The following is a 14,718-nucleotide window of genomic DNA, read 5'->3' as shown; positions in this document are numbered from 1 at the left end:
TTCTGCCGTTGAGGACTTCTTGGGTCATACTTTGTCTAGCTCCTTCCCTTTGACCTTACCGCCTTGGGTGACCCTGCTGGGAGTACAAGATTCCCAACGGCTTCACTCACAAGGGTCATAGGAACATGCAAGCCCACTCACCACGACAAAGTGATGACCCAGTGAGTGGGGTTTATGACTATGCTGCTTTGTGATCCACCAGATTTTATATGTTGGTTCTTTAAACATCCTGGAATTTGCAACATAGGAGCATCAGATAGCACTTCCTTGAGCAAATTCCAGCGGTGAAAGTACATACAGAACTACCTAGTACAAATTCCAAAATTCTGTGTTAAATTGTTCTAGGCAAGTGTGTGCCTTTGTCTTGGATTTATGTGAGCATATCTTCACTTCTTTATGAGTTCACGCAGTCCTAGAAGAAATGGCTGATTTCACAATTGAAGCTGTGGGAGGACAACACAAACTGGGCACTGCTGGGTAAGTTATGTCCAAAGGTAGAAAATTAATCACACTCCTTTTTTAATAGCATATTTCTATCTTACTGGCTTTACCTACTGCTCCCATAGTTTTATTTATTTTTATTTATTTAGCAACATAATCATAGAATTGTAGGATTGGAAGGGACCCTGAGGATTATCTGGTTCAACTGCCTGCAATGCAGGAATATGCAGTTGTCCAATAGGGGGACTGGACGTGCAACCTTGGCATTATGAGTGCCATGCTCTAACCAACCGGGCTATTCCAAATTTGCCTTGCATTTATATCTCACCCTTTCTCTCGATGGAATCCAGGATGGCAAACAGACCCACAATTTAAAAACAAAGCGACACCGAGGTTCTAGTTAGGACAAGGAGTGCCTCTGATAATCTTTGGAAGTGGGGCTGAATTGGGGAGGCCGGGGGATGGGGCAGAGAGATAAGCAAAAGAGTGGGCAACAGTCACATAATCCAATGCCCCATTTTTCATTTTCACTTCCTTTTTTTTTTTTTTTTTTTTTTTTGTACAGTAAATTGAAGCAGAGAAACTGTTCCCTTTCTCACTTTTCAGCCTAGGAAGTCACAGCTCCCCACTGCCCACACACTGATTCCCAGACACTGACCGTGAGGCAGATCAGATGTCATCAGCTCGGTTCCTGTTTCATGGCAGAGTCAACAAGCATAAAGTTAAATCTGCTCCACCATTAATCCTGTGATGTTCTTAGCCAGAATTATCACACCTATGGCAACTTTAATGTTTGTGTGAGAGAGTTTGAGTTTCTTTGCCTTTATCTTGTTTATGCTAAGATTGCCATTTGCAATATTCACTGATAGTTCAAAGGTCTCTCCTTATTAAACGGAAAATGTATAAGAAGGGAGAAAAGCAGAGGAGAGGGCTGTCCCCCCCCCTTGGGATTGTATATGATGGCAATGCTACATGCACCTGTATAGAGAGCTGAAGACCAGACAGAAACTTTATTTTCTGCCATTTTTGGAAACATGGATTAGCTTCACGCATACCTAACCTATATGCTAAAAGGAAATATTAAACAAAAGAAACAAAAATATATAAAACAAAGTGAAAGAACCTTTAAAGTTTGCTTATTGTGCCCTCTCATCATTTATAGGAACTCTAAAACAAAGCTGACAATCCATATTCTTTTCCTACCATCCATCATCCTATGATTCCTTCCGTGTTTACCCAACGACTGAAATTATCATTCTAAAATTTGGCAGGATTCATTAGAAGGTGTGACCACAACTGAAAATTGCATTCAGTTCTGTCAAAAAATGGAAAAGCTAGACTCTTTTGTTGTTGTTCTTTTAAATAAAACCCTAAGGTGCTCTGCGTGGGATGCGGATGGTGCTGTGGGTTAAACCACAGAGCCTAGGACTTGCCGATCAGAAGGTCGGCGGTTTAAATCCCCGCGACGGGGTGAGCTCCCGTTGCTCGGTCCCTACTCCTGCCAACCTAGCAGTTCGAAAGCACGTCAAAGTGCAAGTAGATAAATAGGTACCGCTCCGGCAGGAAGGTAAACGGCGTTTCCGTGCGCTGCTCTGGTTCACCAGAAGCGGTTTAGTCATGCTGGCCACATGACCCGGAAGCTGTACACCGGCTCCCTCGGCCAGTAAAGCGAGATGAGCGCCGCAACCCCAGAGTCGGCCACGACTGGACCTAATGGTCAGGGGTCCCTTTACCTTTACCTTAAGGTGCTCTGCATGAAGCCCCCTGCATACAGCTCAATTGTTCAAGAGAATCCAGAGATTGTGTGACCTGTGCTGGTTTAAGATAACTAGACTGCTCACATCCACAAGTGTCACTCTCCACACTGGAATCCTTCTGTTCGGGAAAAGAGCACCTGCAGGGTTCTTATCTGGATTAGGGACTCCTGGCAGCTATTTTAAAGGAGAGGGGGGAAACAAGAACAATGACAACATGCTTAAAGTCATAAAATAACTTTGATTATTCCAATTCTGTAGTTTGGACCCTGGAACAATGGCATCATGAGTCCTCCTGTGAATCCTTGTATTGTGTTCAGCCAATTTCTCATTTACCTGGCTTACTGACAAGCAGGCACACTGACTTCGATTATGATCTGTTCTGGAGAAGAACTTTAGATTAAAATAACGCTTACTTTAGAAGACAGGTGAGTATTGCAAAATGGACACATCTACATTGCAAAGCAGGTATATATGAACATCAGCAATAGTGCTATTTAAAATTCAGTTGGCAGTGTCTAGGTTCCTTTGGATTATTCCTGTGGCAATGCTTTGAAAAGACTAATGAAAATACAGTAATTTAGTTAAATTTGCAGTGGAAAAAGGTGTTTTTTACCATGTTTTTGAAAAATGTTCAGCAGGATTTCTTAGTTTCCAGTTTGCCCAGTGTCCTTTCCCCTTAAAATTAGAATTACGTAATAGAGTGTGTGCTTTAAAAAACCAAAACAAAATACTTTTGTGAAGAAATTCTGCAAGGCAGAAGTGCCTGGCCACAATGCAGTTATTCAAACCAGATGGTAACCTTGGCATCTTTTGCAAATTTATGTAATTTCTCCCTTTGCTCTGCATTGGAATGACTCCAGATTAACTCACCTTTAAACTGCCTGGGACTGATTAAAAATCCAATGCCATAATATTTTAATGGATTTCATAAAAAATACATTTCATTTCATTCTTCTAAGGGTATGCAACAGCCATAAGATTTTATTTTTATTTGAATTTTTAGTATTTGGAAACAGCCTGATTTGTTTCAGAGCTGCTCTATGTCTTCCTAATTTGATTTACTTCACATTTAAAGGCAAACCTAACTAATTCACACTTTCCAAACGAGTACATGAACTGGGACAAGGATATCATGTGAAATTTGCACTTCTCTGAATTTCTGCAATTTCTCCAGCCAAGTAATGGGTACAAAAATGTGTAAAGTACACATAGAAATGCATGTCTTAGTGAAAACAGAGACAAATGCTTTACATTAGGGGAAATTTTATTTACAAAATTGTGTATATTTAGCAAAGGTAAAGGTAAAGCGACCCCTGACCATTAGGTCCAGTTGCGGATGACTCTGGGGTTGCGGCGCTCATCTCGCTTTATTGGCCGAGGGAGCTGGTGTACAGCTTCTGGATCATGTGGCCAGCATGACTAAGCCACTTCTGACGACCCAGAGCAACGCACGGAAACGCCTTTTACCTTCCTGCCAGAGCGGTACCTATTTATCTACTTGCACTTTGACGTGCTTTCGAACTGCTAGGTTGGCAGGAGCAGGGACCGAGCAACGGGAGCTCACCCCGTCGTGGGGATTCGAACCGCCGACCTTCTGATCAGCAAGCCCTAGACTCTGTGGTTTAACCCACAGCGCCACCCACGTAGAAGTCCACATTAAAGTGCTGGTGAATTTTTATGAGGTGTTTTTTTAAAAAAAAGAAAAAGTTGCAAACTGCTGTGGGAAAATGGGGAACTGAATTTGAGATTGGAGAAACTGGTCTGGAGAAACTGGTCTGAGAAAGAGCCAACAGGGCTCCTTCATTAGAGAAAGGCATTTTGGGAGTAAATTTGACATTTTACTTTCACTTAAACTTAAACTTTACTTAAGCTTAAGGTTCTTGCTGCATTTGCAAGCCCAGGACAGAAGTGAGGAAAGCAAGAGGAGAACCAAGGGGACATCGACTGGCCACCCCCTGCACCTTTGTCTCAGTTCTCCTGATGACTGGGGTGGCTCTGGGTGAAGGTACACTGAGACGATCTGTGGTGAATTAGGAAAGTGAATGTTGAGGCAGGGGCTTAAAGGTTAGAGAGGATAAAGTGGAGGATGAAAACTTTCTAGGCACAGGAAGAAATACAACAGAAACTACAGAGATGGGAGTGAGGGAAGGACAGAGAAAAAAATTTAAACAGCAGACAAGCTGTTGCGGAAGACAGGAAGGAAGTTGGGGTGTAAAGGGAAATGAGGAAAAAAGCAGGCGAAAAGCTTTAAAACGACGTTGGCAGGAAGCCAACAGTTAAGGAACACAGTAGTGAGGAAGAATGATGATGGGCTTAGCAGACCCATTGACGAGTGGCTGGAAAGAAATGGGAACTGGCGGGTGGAGAAACACCAGCAAGGAGCCTTCCAGAGAAAAACGTCACAACAAACTGCAGCACAGACGGCATATGACACACGAAAAGGCTTTTAAGCCTCTCTCCTGGAAGCTCTTCTAGCCAGGTGGCACACAGCCCAGCCTTGACTGTGTTTACTCAGAAGTAAGTCTCATGGATCTGACGTTTCAAAGGCTGCATTCTGTCATTGAAAAGATGGCAGGGACGAGCCCAGCTGAGTCCTGGCACAAATTAAGCCTCAACTGTGTCTGCTCCACTAGTTGTTCGCTGCAAGAGACCTGGATCCATGTTTTTTTGGGACGTTCTGAACAATAAAGCAACGTCAGGGCAAAGAAAGTGGCTGGAACTCATAGCCATTAAGCTCCTGCAATGGCCAGAGGGAATGCATTGCACAATTTCCCGTGCACCAGGTAATACTGAAGAATATATATATGCAAGAAAGAGGGTGTGTGGAGGCACAACACTGCAGAAGCTTCGCTGTAACATTTTTTTAAAGAAAGCAAATATTTACCATCCATTAGAACTTCTGAAACTTTGCAGTGGATAATTAAAGAGACCAACCAGCCAGATATTGTATCATGTTTGATAACATTATTCAAATATTATAAACCTTGTATGTATTTGCTCTGCATACCTATAATGGAGATGCATCATTGTGTGGGAGCTGACTTCCAAAGATCAACATGCCTGTTTTTTAAGGTAGTCAACTCATAAGCTAGAAGAAAGTCAATTATACAGCTTTTATGAGGTCATTGTACTCTACAGTGGGGAGTCGTGATTTTTCAAACACGTGCAGATGTATAATTGCTTGCACTCATCTTCTTTGCCCCACTTTAGCCTCTGGTAAAACTTATTTTGTATAAACTCCTATAACACCTTGGGTGATACCTGGAAAATGCTGACACTAACTCCCGAAATTTGAGATGCATTTATGGCCATTGTGGTACCTACCAAATAGTGCCTGCAACATCATTCACTGGTGGTGAACATATTTCCTCTTCCTTGCGCATATGCAACAGACTTTGGTGCTCTCTGTAGTTCACATCTACAAGTGAAAACCTCTTTATACATAATCATATTACCCTGATCTAAGGGTCAAATAGAAATACTCCAGTTGCTACACTTTATACCTAATCCAGCAGAGAAGGCCCAGCAACCCGACCTCTACTTCCATGGAAGCTGGGGTATTCCCCCCCTAATAATTATATGAAATTGCTAGTGTCTCATTTTTACTCATTGTTACTAGTTTTGCAGTTGCCCTCCTTTTCTGATTTACGCTTGGCGTGGGAAGCAGAGTTGGGTGAGATCCTGGATGGAATTGTTCAGGATAAAATCTGGTACATTTTCCTCTGCACCAGCCTATATTCAAAGGAATTCCCTCAAAACAGTCGATAAAGGGTACTACACACCTGCACCACTAGCACATATTCAGAATACAAATATTTGGACTTTTGGAGGGGATGTGGTGCTATTGGCACATATTGGCACCCGAATTGTGTCTTCTCTCTATTTTCTCAGGAATTAATGTTGACCTCCCTTTAAAACATTTGGTCATTTTCCTTTTAGTTGCAACCAACTGGTCATAACACAGGGACAGAAGGGTGTGTCTGTTATTAATGTGAATTGCTGGTATAAGGAAGCTTAGTTATTAGCTGTCTCCAAAAAAGTAACCCATCATCTTAAGGTTTTGAAGGGAATTGCTAAGCCAGTGGGCTTCGCTGCCAGTTGGAGGGCTTTTGTGGCGCACATGAACAAACAACATATGAAACCACTTTTCTCAGTAAAATATGACTTAATTTGGCAATACCTATGACATTGACTGGTACACATCATGCCTTCTTCACCTGACCCTGCTTAAGAAGACCATGTTCCTCCTTTTTATTTATTGCCTTATGCTTCCTTCTCTGCTTTGTACTTACCTTGGTTTTCCACAGAGTCATTCCGGTGACTGTTTTCTTTTTTTCTTTTTTCAAATAATGTTTATTACTTTTTCAACAATTTGAACACACAAAGAATAAAAAGACAAAAGAACAATACAATACAATACAAAAACACTACACAACACATTAAACTAACAAAACAAAACAAAAACAATAAAATAAATCAAACAATTTCATTATCCCATCTTTCATTCACTTATTTCCACGACCTCCTCACACCTCCCTTTTTGTATTCCACTTCTGTTAATTATTTCAGCAATTCCTTTCCATCTTCCTCTGTTTTCTATCCTATAATTATCTTAACTCATTCTAACCTTATTTTTTCCTTTAATGCTCTATTAATCTATCTATACTTAATTCCTTATAACGTTTCTACTAAAGCCCTATAACCTCATTCCAACATTTTTCTAACATTCATTAATTTTACAGTATTTCTGCAAATAGTCTTTAAATTTTTTCCAATCTTCTTCCACCGACTCTTCTCCCTGGTCTCGGATTCTGCCAATCATTTCCGCCAGTTCCATATAGTCCATCAACCTTATCTGCCATTCTTCCCGGGTGGGTAAATCTTGTGTCTTCCAATATTTTGCGATGAGTATCCTTGCTGCTGTTGTTGCATACATAAAGAAAGTTCTATCCTTCTTTGACACCAATTGGCCGACCATGCCCAGGAGAAAAGCCTCTGGTTTCTTCAGAAAGGTATATTTAAATACCTTTTTCATTTCGTTATAAATCATCTCCCAGAATGTCTTAATCCTTGGGCATGTCCACCAAAGGTGAAAGAATGTGCCTTCAGTCTCGTTACATTTCCAACATTTATTGTCGGGCAAATGGTAAATTTTTGCAAGCTTGACTGGTGTCATGTACCACCTATAAATCATTTTCATTAAGTTTTCTCTTAGGGCATTACATGCCGTAAATTTCATACCTGTGGTCCATAACTGTTCCCAGTCAGCCATCATTATGTTATGTCCAACATCTTGTGCCCATTTAATCATAGCTGATTTCACCATTTCATCCTGAGTGTTCCATTTCAACAGCAAGTTATACATTTTTGACAAATTCTTAATTTTTGAATCTAACAATTCTGTTTACAATTTTGATTTTTCCACCTGGAAACCAACTTTTTTATCCAAATTGTATGCCTCCATTATTTGATAATAATGGAGCCAATCTCGCACTTTATTTTTCAATTTTTCAAAGCTCTGCAATTTTATTCTGTCTCCATCTTGATCCAGAATTTCCCAATATTTCGGCCATTTGGCCTCCATATTGAGTTTTTTCTGTGCCTTCGCTTCCATTGGTGAGAACCATCTTGGGGTTTTCTTTTCTAACAAATCTTTATATCTTATCCAAACATTAAACAATGCTTTTCTAACAATATGGTTTTTAAACGCTTTATGTATTTTTACCTTATCGTACCACAAATATGTATGCCAACCAAATGCATTATTGAAACCTTCTAAATCCAGCACGTCAGTGTTTTCAAGAAGCAGCCATTCTCTCAGCCAGCAAAAAGCCGCTGATTCATAATAAAGTTTGAAGTCTGGCAGGGCAAATCCACCTCTTTCTTTAGCATCAGTTAATATCTTAAATTTTATTCGAGGCTTCTTGCCCTGCCAAACAAATCTGGAAATATCTTTCTGCCACTTCTTGAAACAATCCATCTTATCCAAAATTTGTAATGTTTGAAACAAAAACAACATCCTTGGCAGCCCATTCATTTTTATCGCAGCAATTCGGCCTAACAATGATAACTTCAAATTTGACCATATTTCTAAATCCTTTTTCACTTCAATCCAACATTTTTCATAATTATCCTTAAATAGATTCACATTTTTAGCAGTCATGTTAACCTCTAAATATTTCACTTTCTTAACCAGTGTTAGTCCTGTCTCTTCCTGAAACTTCTCTCTCATTCACAGTTAAATTTTTCTCTAAGACCTTAGTTTTCGTCTTATTCAGCTTAAAACCTGCTACTTGTCCAAATTCTTGAATCAGTTCCAATACCCTTTTTGTACTGGATTCTGGCTCCTGTAAGGTCAATACTAAATCATCAGCAAATGCTTTCAGTTTATACTGTTTAGCTCCCACTTGTATACCTTTGACCTCTTGGTCCTTTCTCATCATGTTTAACAAAACCTCAAGGACCGATATAAAGAGCAGTGGAGAAATTGGGCAACCTTGTCGTGTCCCTTTCTCAATCTTAAACTCTTCTGTCACTACATTGTTCACAATTAATTTTGCCTTTTGTTCTGAGTAAATTGCACCTATACCATTTTCAAAACCTTGACCTACCCCCATCCCCTGTAGATTCTTCTTCATAAAGCTCCAGGAGATGTTGTCAAAGGCTTTCTCCGCGTCCACAAATATCAAGACAGCCTTAGTATTGATATTCACTTGAAGTTTTTCTAGAATATTAATTATATTCCTCATATTGTCAGACAAATGTCTGCCCGGAAGAAAGCCCGCTTGATCTTTATGAATTTCTTCTACTAACACCTTTTTTAATCTTTTAGCCAAAATATCTGCAAAAATTTTATAATCCACATTTAGCAGCGATATGGGGCGGTAGTTCTTGAGCTGTGTCTTTTCAGTCTCTGTTTTCGGTATAAGTGTAATGTAAGCTTCCTTCCACGACTCTGGTGCCTTTCTCCCTTCCAATATTTCATTGCAGACTTCCTTCAATGGTTGTATTAACCATTCTTTCAAAGATCTGTAATATCTTGAAGTCAAACCATCTGGTCCTGGAGATTTACCTAATTGCATGTTCTGGATAGCCCCTTCCACCTCCTGATCCGTTATTTTGTAATTCAACATTAGTTGTTTTTCCTGAGAGATTTTGTGTAGTCCATTTATTTTCAAAAATCGATCAATGTCCATTTCTTTCTGCTTCTCCTGTGTATAAAGTTGTTTAAAATACCTCTGGAAACACTTCCTGATCTCCACTGGGTTCTGTATATTTTTTCCTTCCACTTCCAAATTCGTAATAGTATTGAGTTTTTGTCTTTTTTTCCATTTGCCAGGCCAACAATTTTCCACATTTATTTGCCGATTCAAATGTCTTTTGCCTCATCTGTTTAATCTTCCATTCTATTTCCTGATTCATCAGCTTCGCATATTGTACTTGATATAACTTTATCTCTTTCAGAATCTCCTGTGACTTTGGTTTTGCTCTCAGTTTCTTCTCTCCTTCCTTTATCTTTCCCAGGATTTTATCCTTTTTTTCATTCTGAGTTCTCTTCTTAATTACATTCTGTTGTATTAGGAATCCTCTCATAACCGCTTTGCTTGCATCCCAAATTACTCTTTTTTCCACTGTAGTATTCATGTTTATCTCGAAATAATCTCTTAGAGTTTTTTGGGAAAGAGTGTTTTCATTTCCCCCCCTTTAGTATGTTTAGTGTTTTTGTGCTATGATTTAATAGTGCTGTTGTCCTTTTTAAGTGTTAATAATAAAATATATTAAAAATAGAAATGCTTCAGATTATATTTTTTCAGATTTGATTTGAATTTTATAATATTTTTTTTGGGGGGGGGGAGATAAGGATTAGGTATAGCACTGGACTCTCTTCCAGGGACAAGAATACCCCCAAGGTGGGAGCGAAGTAATGACAGATGGGACTGGAAAGAAAATTCAGATCATATGCAGGGGTTGGAAAGGACATCCTTGCTTCTGTTATTAATTTTTTGATTCTGTAACTCACCAGTGGTGGAAACATTTATCATCTGCTGCAGTTTTCTGGAATGACAGTTTTTTGTGTGTGGAGGATCGCAATTTCTTTAATTCTGAAGGAAGCTTAGAGATATAAACAGAAATGTGTCCAACTCAAACTGAAACATTCTTCCTCTTTTTTTTTTTTTTAAAAAAAAATAATAATTCTGAGTCATATGCCTTTAAATGCACATTTAGTATTTACTGTTTTATAACAGGATTTTGTTAACCCCTTCCAATCTCAAGGAGATGTTTTGCTGGCAATGGTTTCATGGTTTTGCCTACAGGTGCAAGATGTGCAATTTTAACTGCTTAATGCAGCTAGAGGAATCTCTGTATGACCAGGAATAATGTGACAGCTTTGAATTCTAATGAGGTAATCAGGCACAATAAGAAGACTTGGGAGATAGCTAAATCAGTGCATCTTATCAGTGCATCTCTCAAGCAAGCCAATGAACAGCTTTCCGAAAGTCCAGGATGAAAATTATGCCTTCAGCCAAACTGTGTATCTCTGAGTCTAACCTGGACATGAAATTTATGAAACTATTAATTACAATGATAACACTGAGAAACTACAGGATACATATGGACTATGGCCTCCCTCGTATGTAATTGGCTTCAAACACTAGCAGTGGGAGTGTGCTGGAGCCAGACTTATGTGTACATAGGCCAACTCTTTCTCATTCTCTTTATCTGCACACCCATATATAAAAACTCTCTTGGCAGCTGATGGCAGTTCAGACTTTTTCTGACTTCTGATTGTTTCTCTCTAATCACCTTCTGTATTATTACCCCTCCATCAAAACAAAACAAAAAACAGCCCTCTATTTATGTTTTATACCAAGATCCTAGTTCTTTCTTTAATTGTAGTCTGGACTTCAACTTTCTTATCAAAACAGAGAGGCATAACTATTGCCCAGATCAAGAGGAGATATCTCTCTCATGCCAAATGGTTCAAGGCGGACAGGCCTCATAAAAATCATGATAAATCTGGTCTCTCCTTTTCCAAGTTAATTGCCAGAGTGGAGCCTTTTACCTCCATAGACGGAAAGGTATTTAAAAGAGACATCATCATCTAATGCAACAAAAATGTGAGCTTTCCCAAACTATAAGGAGGTTTAAACCAGGCAGCACAAAAATGTATCCAATATGGCAGGATACTGCTCTCACATTTATATCACTTTGTGTTTTCACAGAGCATTGTGGAGAGCTGCCTTTGACCAGATCTGGACAGATGGGATTACTGGTTAAATATATTGTTGCCACTAGCCCAACTGGGAACTGAAAACCTCCTGAATATTTGGGGCCCAGATGGATTTTGTTCTTCACCTGCTCCCAGGTAGGCCTGCTTGCTTTCATATCCTCAGGGTGCTTTTCTGTAGCTAGTCCCATTCAGATTGTGGTGTGGGTTTCTTTTTTTGCCAGCTAGCGCCAGGCCTCCAAGTGTTTGCGGATGATAAATTTGATCCCAGATGGGTGCTTCCTCTCTGTGGTCTCTGCCAGTAGAAGCTGGCAGAATAGCAAGAAGCGACACTGCCTTTAGTATCATATTGCTTCTCCCTTTGGTGGGCACACAGGCCCCCATTTGCTATTGGGCAACCCTCATCTTGCAAAAAATATGTATGGGTGACATGAGGGTATGAGCTTGCAAGCAGTTGCAGCTGCCATCTGACTTACTCCTTTGCTCAACAGCATGTTTATATCTATTGCTTTTACACTTACCCCTAGTTGCCGTTTAGGCAACATAGCACTCGGGTGTCCAGCTGGTAGGGTTGCACAAACAGAACAGTTCAGAGTCAACATCAACCCTTGTACTGTGAAGGGCATGTGAAAGGATAGGAGTGCAGGTGGCAAGAGCAGATTATCCTTCCCTGGACACTGTGCACTCAGTCACCTTTAGCACAGAGAGAGGCAGAGTCAGCCATGCATTGTTTCCTCTTTCCCGGAATTTAAGATTCTCCGAGAAGAGTTATGTAATCCTGCTATGCCCCTGGCTGGCCTTGAATGTGTGATGAGAAAGCTCAGCTCGGAAATGACTATTGCCAGTTATCAGAGGGCCAAACAGAAGATGAGGAAGCCCTGCTTCCTGTCACAATACAAGAGCTTCCACCTGCCAACCATCAGACACCAAGGAGGAGCAGATGAGGACACTGGGATGTTGCCCTCTAAAGCAAAGCAGACTTTATACTATTATCTCTTGACAGTCCCCCCTGAAGTAGCTGCCATAACTGGCCCATGGGGTGTGTCTAGCAAAGGACACTGGCAAACAAGCTGCATCTTCAGTTAGCTACAGAGCAGGTCACTTCAGCTGAGTTTGTTTGGGAACTTGGGTATAATTTTGCTTTTGCTATACAGCCATGCTGGCTGTGGCTGATGGAAGCTTTAGTTTGAAACATGTGGAGGGTACCAAGTTGGGGAAAGCTGCTCTGTTGCTTGAAGTAGAATGACAATGGTTAAGTATAGCGGAGCTTGCTTGCACCCGAGGCTCTTTCAAATCATACAGGAATGCCGAAGGTCTGTTCATTGTCTCACACTGAATTGTTATCAAGGACAGCTGTATGACTTTTAAGAAAAGAGATGATTGAGCCTTCAACTTAGCATTCTGTCATGCTCAGGAAATACCGTATTTTTCACCCTATAGGACACACCTAGGTTTTTTTTGGGGGGGGGAATAAAGAAAAAAAATTATTTCCCCCCCAGGCAAGGGGCTGGCGCGGGGGAAGCCCGAGCTTCCCCCGACCCCAGCCCCCAGAACAGCCTGCTATCCGCAAGCCTAGGGAGCCTCGCCGGTCTCCCCAGGCTTGCGGACAGCTGTGCAAAGCCCGGGCGTGGTCTTCAGCGCACCCGAGGCTTCAGAATGCAGAGCTGCGCAGACCCCGGGAGGGCAGGCAGCTCTGCGCAATCCTCTGGAGCCCGGCACGGCTTGGCGCCGGGCTCGGGAGGGTCGCGCAGAGCTGCGCAGAGCCCGGGAGGGCAGGCAGCTCTGCGCGACCCTCCAGAGGCCGGCGCGGCTTCGCACCGGGCTCTGGAGGGTTGCGCAGAGCTTCCTGAAGCCTGGAGAGTGAGAGCCTCTCACTCTCCAGGCTTCAGCGAAAGCCTGTATTCGCCACATAGGACGCACCCACATTTCCCCTTCATTTTTGGAGGGGAAAAAGTGCGTCCTATAGGGCGAAAAATGACGGTACCTTTCTTTATGTCCACCGGAGTACTGTAGTCTCTTTTGTTTATGACCACTGGGATGGGATAAGGAACATGGCTGCCTGCCTGCAGGAAAAGCATGTGAATGGCTTTATGTAAGAGCCACTATTTAAACCCAGATATCTGTGTATGTTAACGGGCCTTTGGGCACCAGTGTTGAATGGATGGCTGACTACTCCATCTTCAGCCCTGGGTGCCATTTTCAGGGAAGGGAAGGGACATTTGTCCAGGTGACATGATCCTGAGCAGCAGCTGGGACTCTTCACACAGGAGGAAGAACCAGCTGGATAATGAAGGCCAGTGGTGCAAGTTGTGGAGTTCCTGGAGTCCATCAGTCAAGAGCTCCCTGAACTGGGATCCTCAGAGAACAGCAAGTTTTCCCTGGGGGGGGGGGGGTAGTGGCATGCCAAGCAGAAGTGTGGATGGGCCCTGAGCTTCATACCTTGTCAGAGCAAGTGGGCTATCCAAGATCCTGTTGCACCTAGCTGCTACTGAGTGTCCGTGCATCTCTCACGCATCCATCACAACCTGTGATCAGGACAGGACAACACGTAGGATTATTTCTCAGGGTCACCTACAATAACTTCAGTTATCATGAAAGTTACCTCTGCTTTAACAGCTGCACTGGCTCCCAATCCACTCTGGACCCAGTTTATAATGCAGATATTAAGCTCTAAAGCTCTATATGACTTGGGAACAGGTTAACTGAGAGATTACCTCCTCCTGCGTAAGCATACCAAAACCTCAATATCTTCTTTGGAGGATCTGTACCAGGTGCTCATGCTAAATGAGATTTGTTGCTACCAAAGATAGGGCCTTTTTTGGTGGTAGCCCTTGGTTGTGGAATACCATCCTCAGGGAGGCTCACGGGGGACCTTCCCAGCAGTTTTTTTGACACTAGAGAGGGAACTATTTGTTCACTCAGCCTTTTAAATTCTGTTGTCAACCAGTTTCAGGCTGGTTTTATTCTGAGCTGTAAATAGTTGGTGTTATCTCTGCTGCAAGCAAAGTTTTCTTTGTTCTTTTGTTGGTTTTAATTACTCTATATTGTATTTTCAATAATATTCTGTTGTTGTTACCTTCTATTATAATACAAATGCCTTTGTTGTTATTTTGCCAATCCAAGAGCAAGCACTTCAGCTTTGCTGTCAATATTTTGCCCTCAAACCTCTTAGCCCTCCTCAATGAAACCTGGATTGGTGCCGCTGCCTTCATCCCATTCTGCGGTGCCCTCCAGATACTGCTCAACACCAACTCCCACCATTCCCAACCATTGGCCATGCCCTCTGGGGCT

This window comes from Podarcis pityusensis (genome assembly GCF_964106645.2).
Source record: "Podarcis pityusensis genome assembly, chromosome: 4".
Taxonomy (NCBI): Eukaryota; Metazoa; Chordata; class Lepidosauria; order Squamata; family Lacertidae; genus Podarcis; species Podarcis pityusensis.
The sequence above is the reverse complement of the archived record's forward strand: the minus strand, read 5'-3'. Positions refer to the sequence as shown.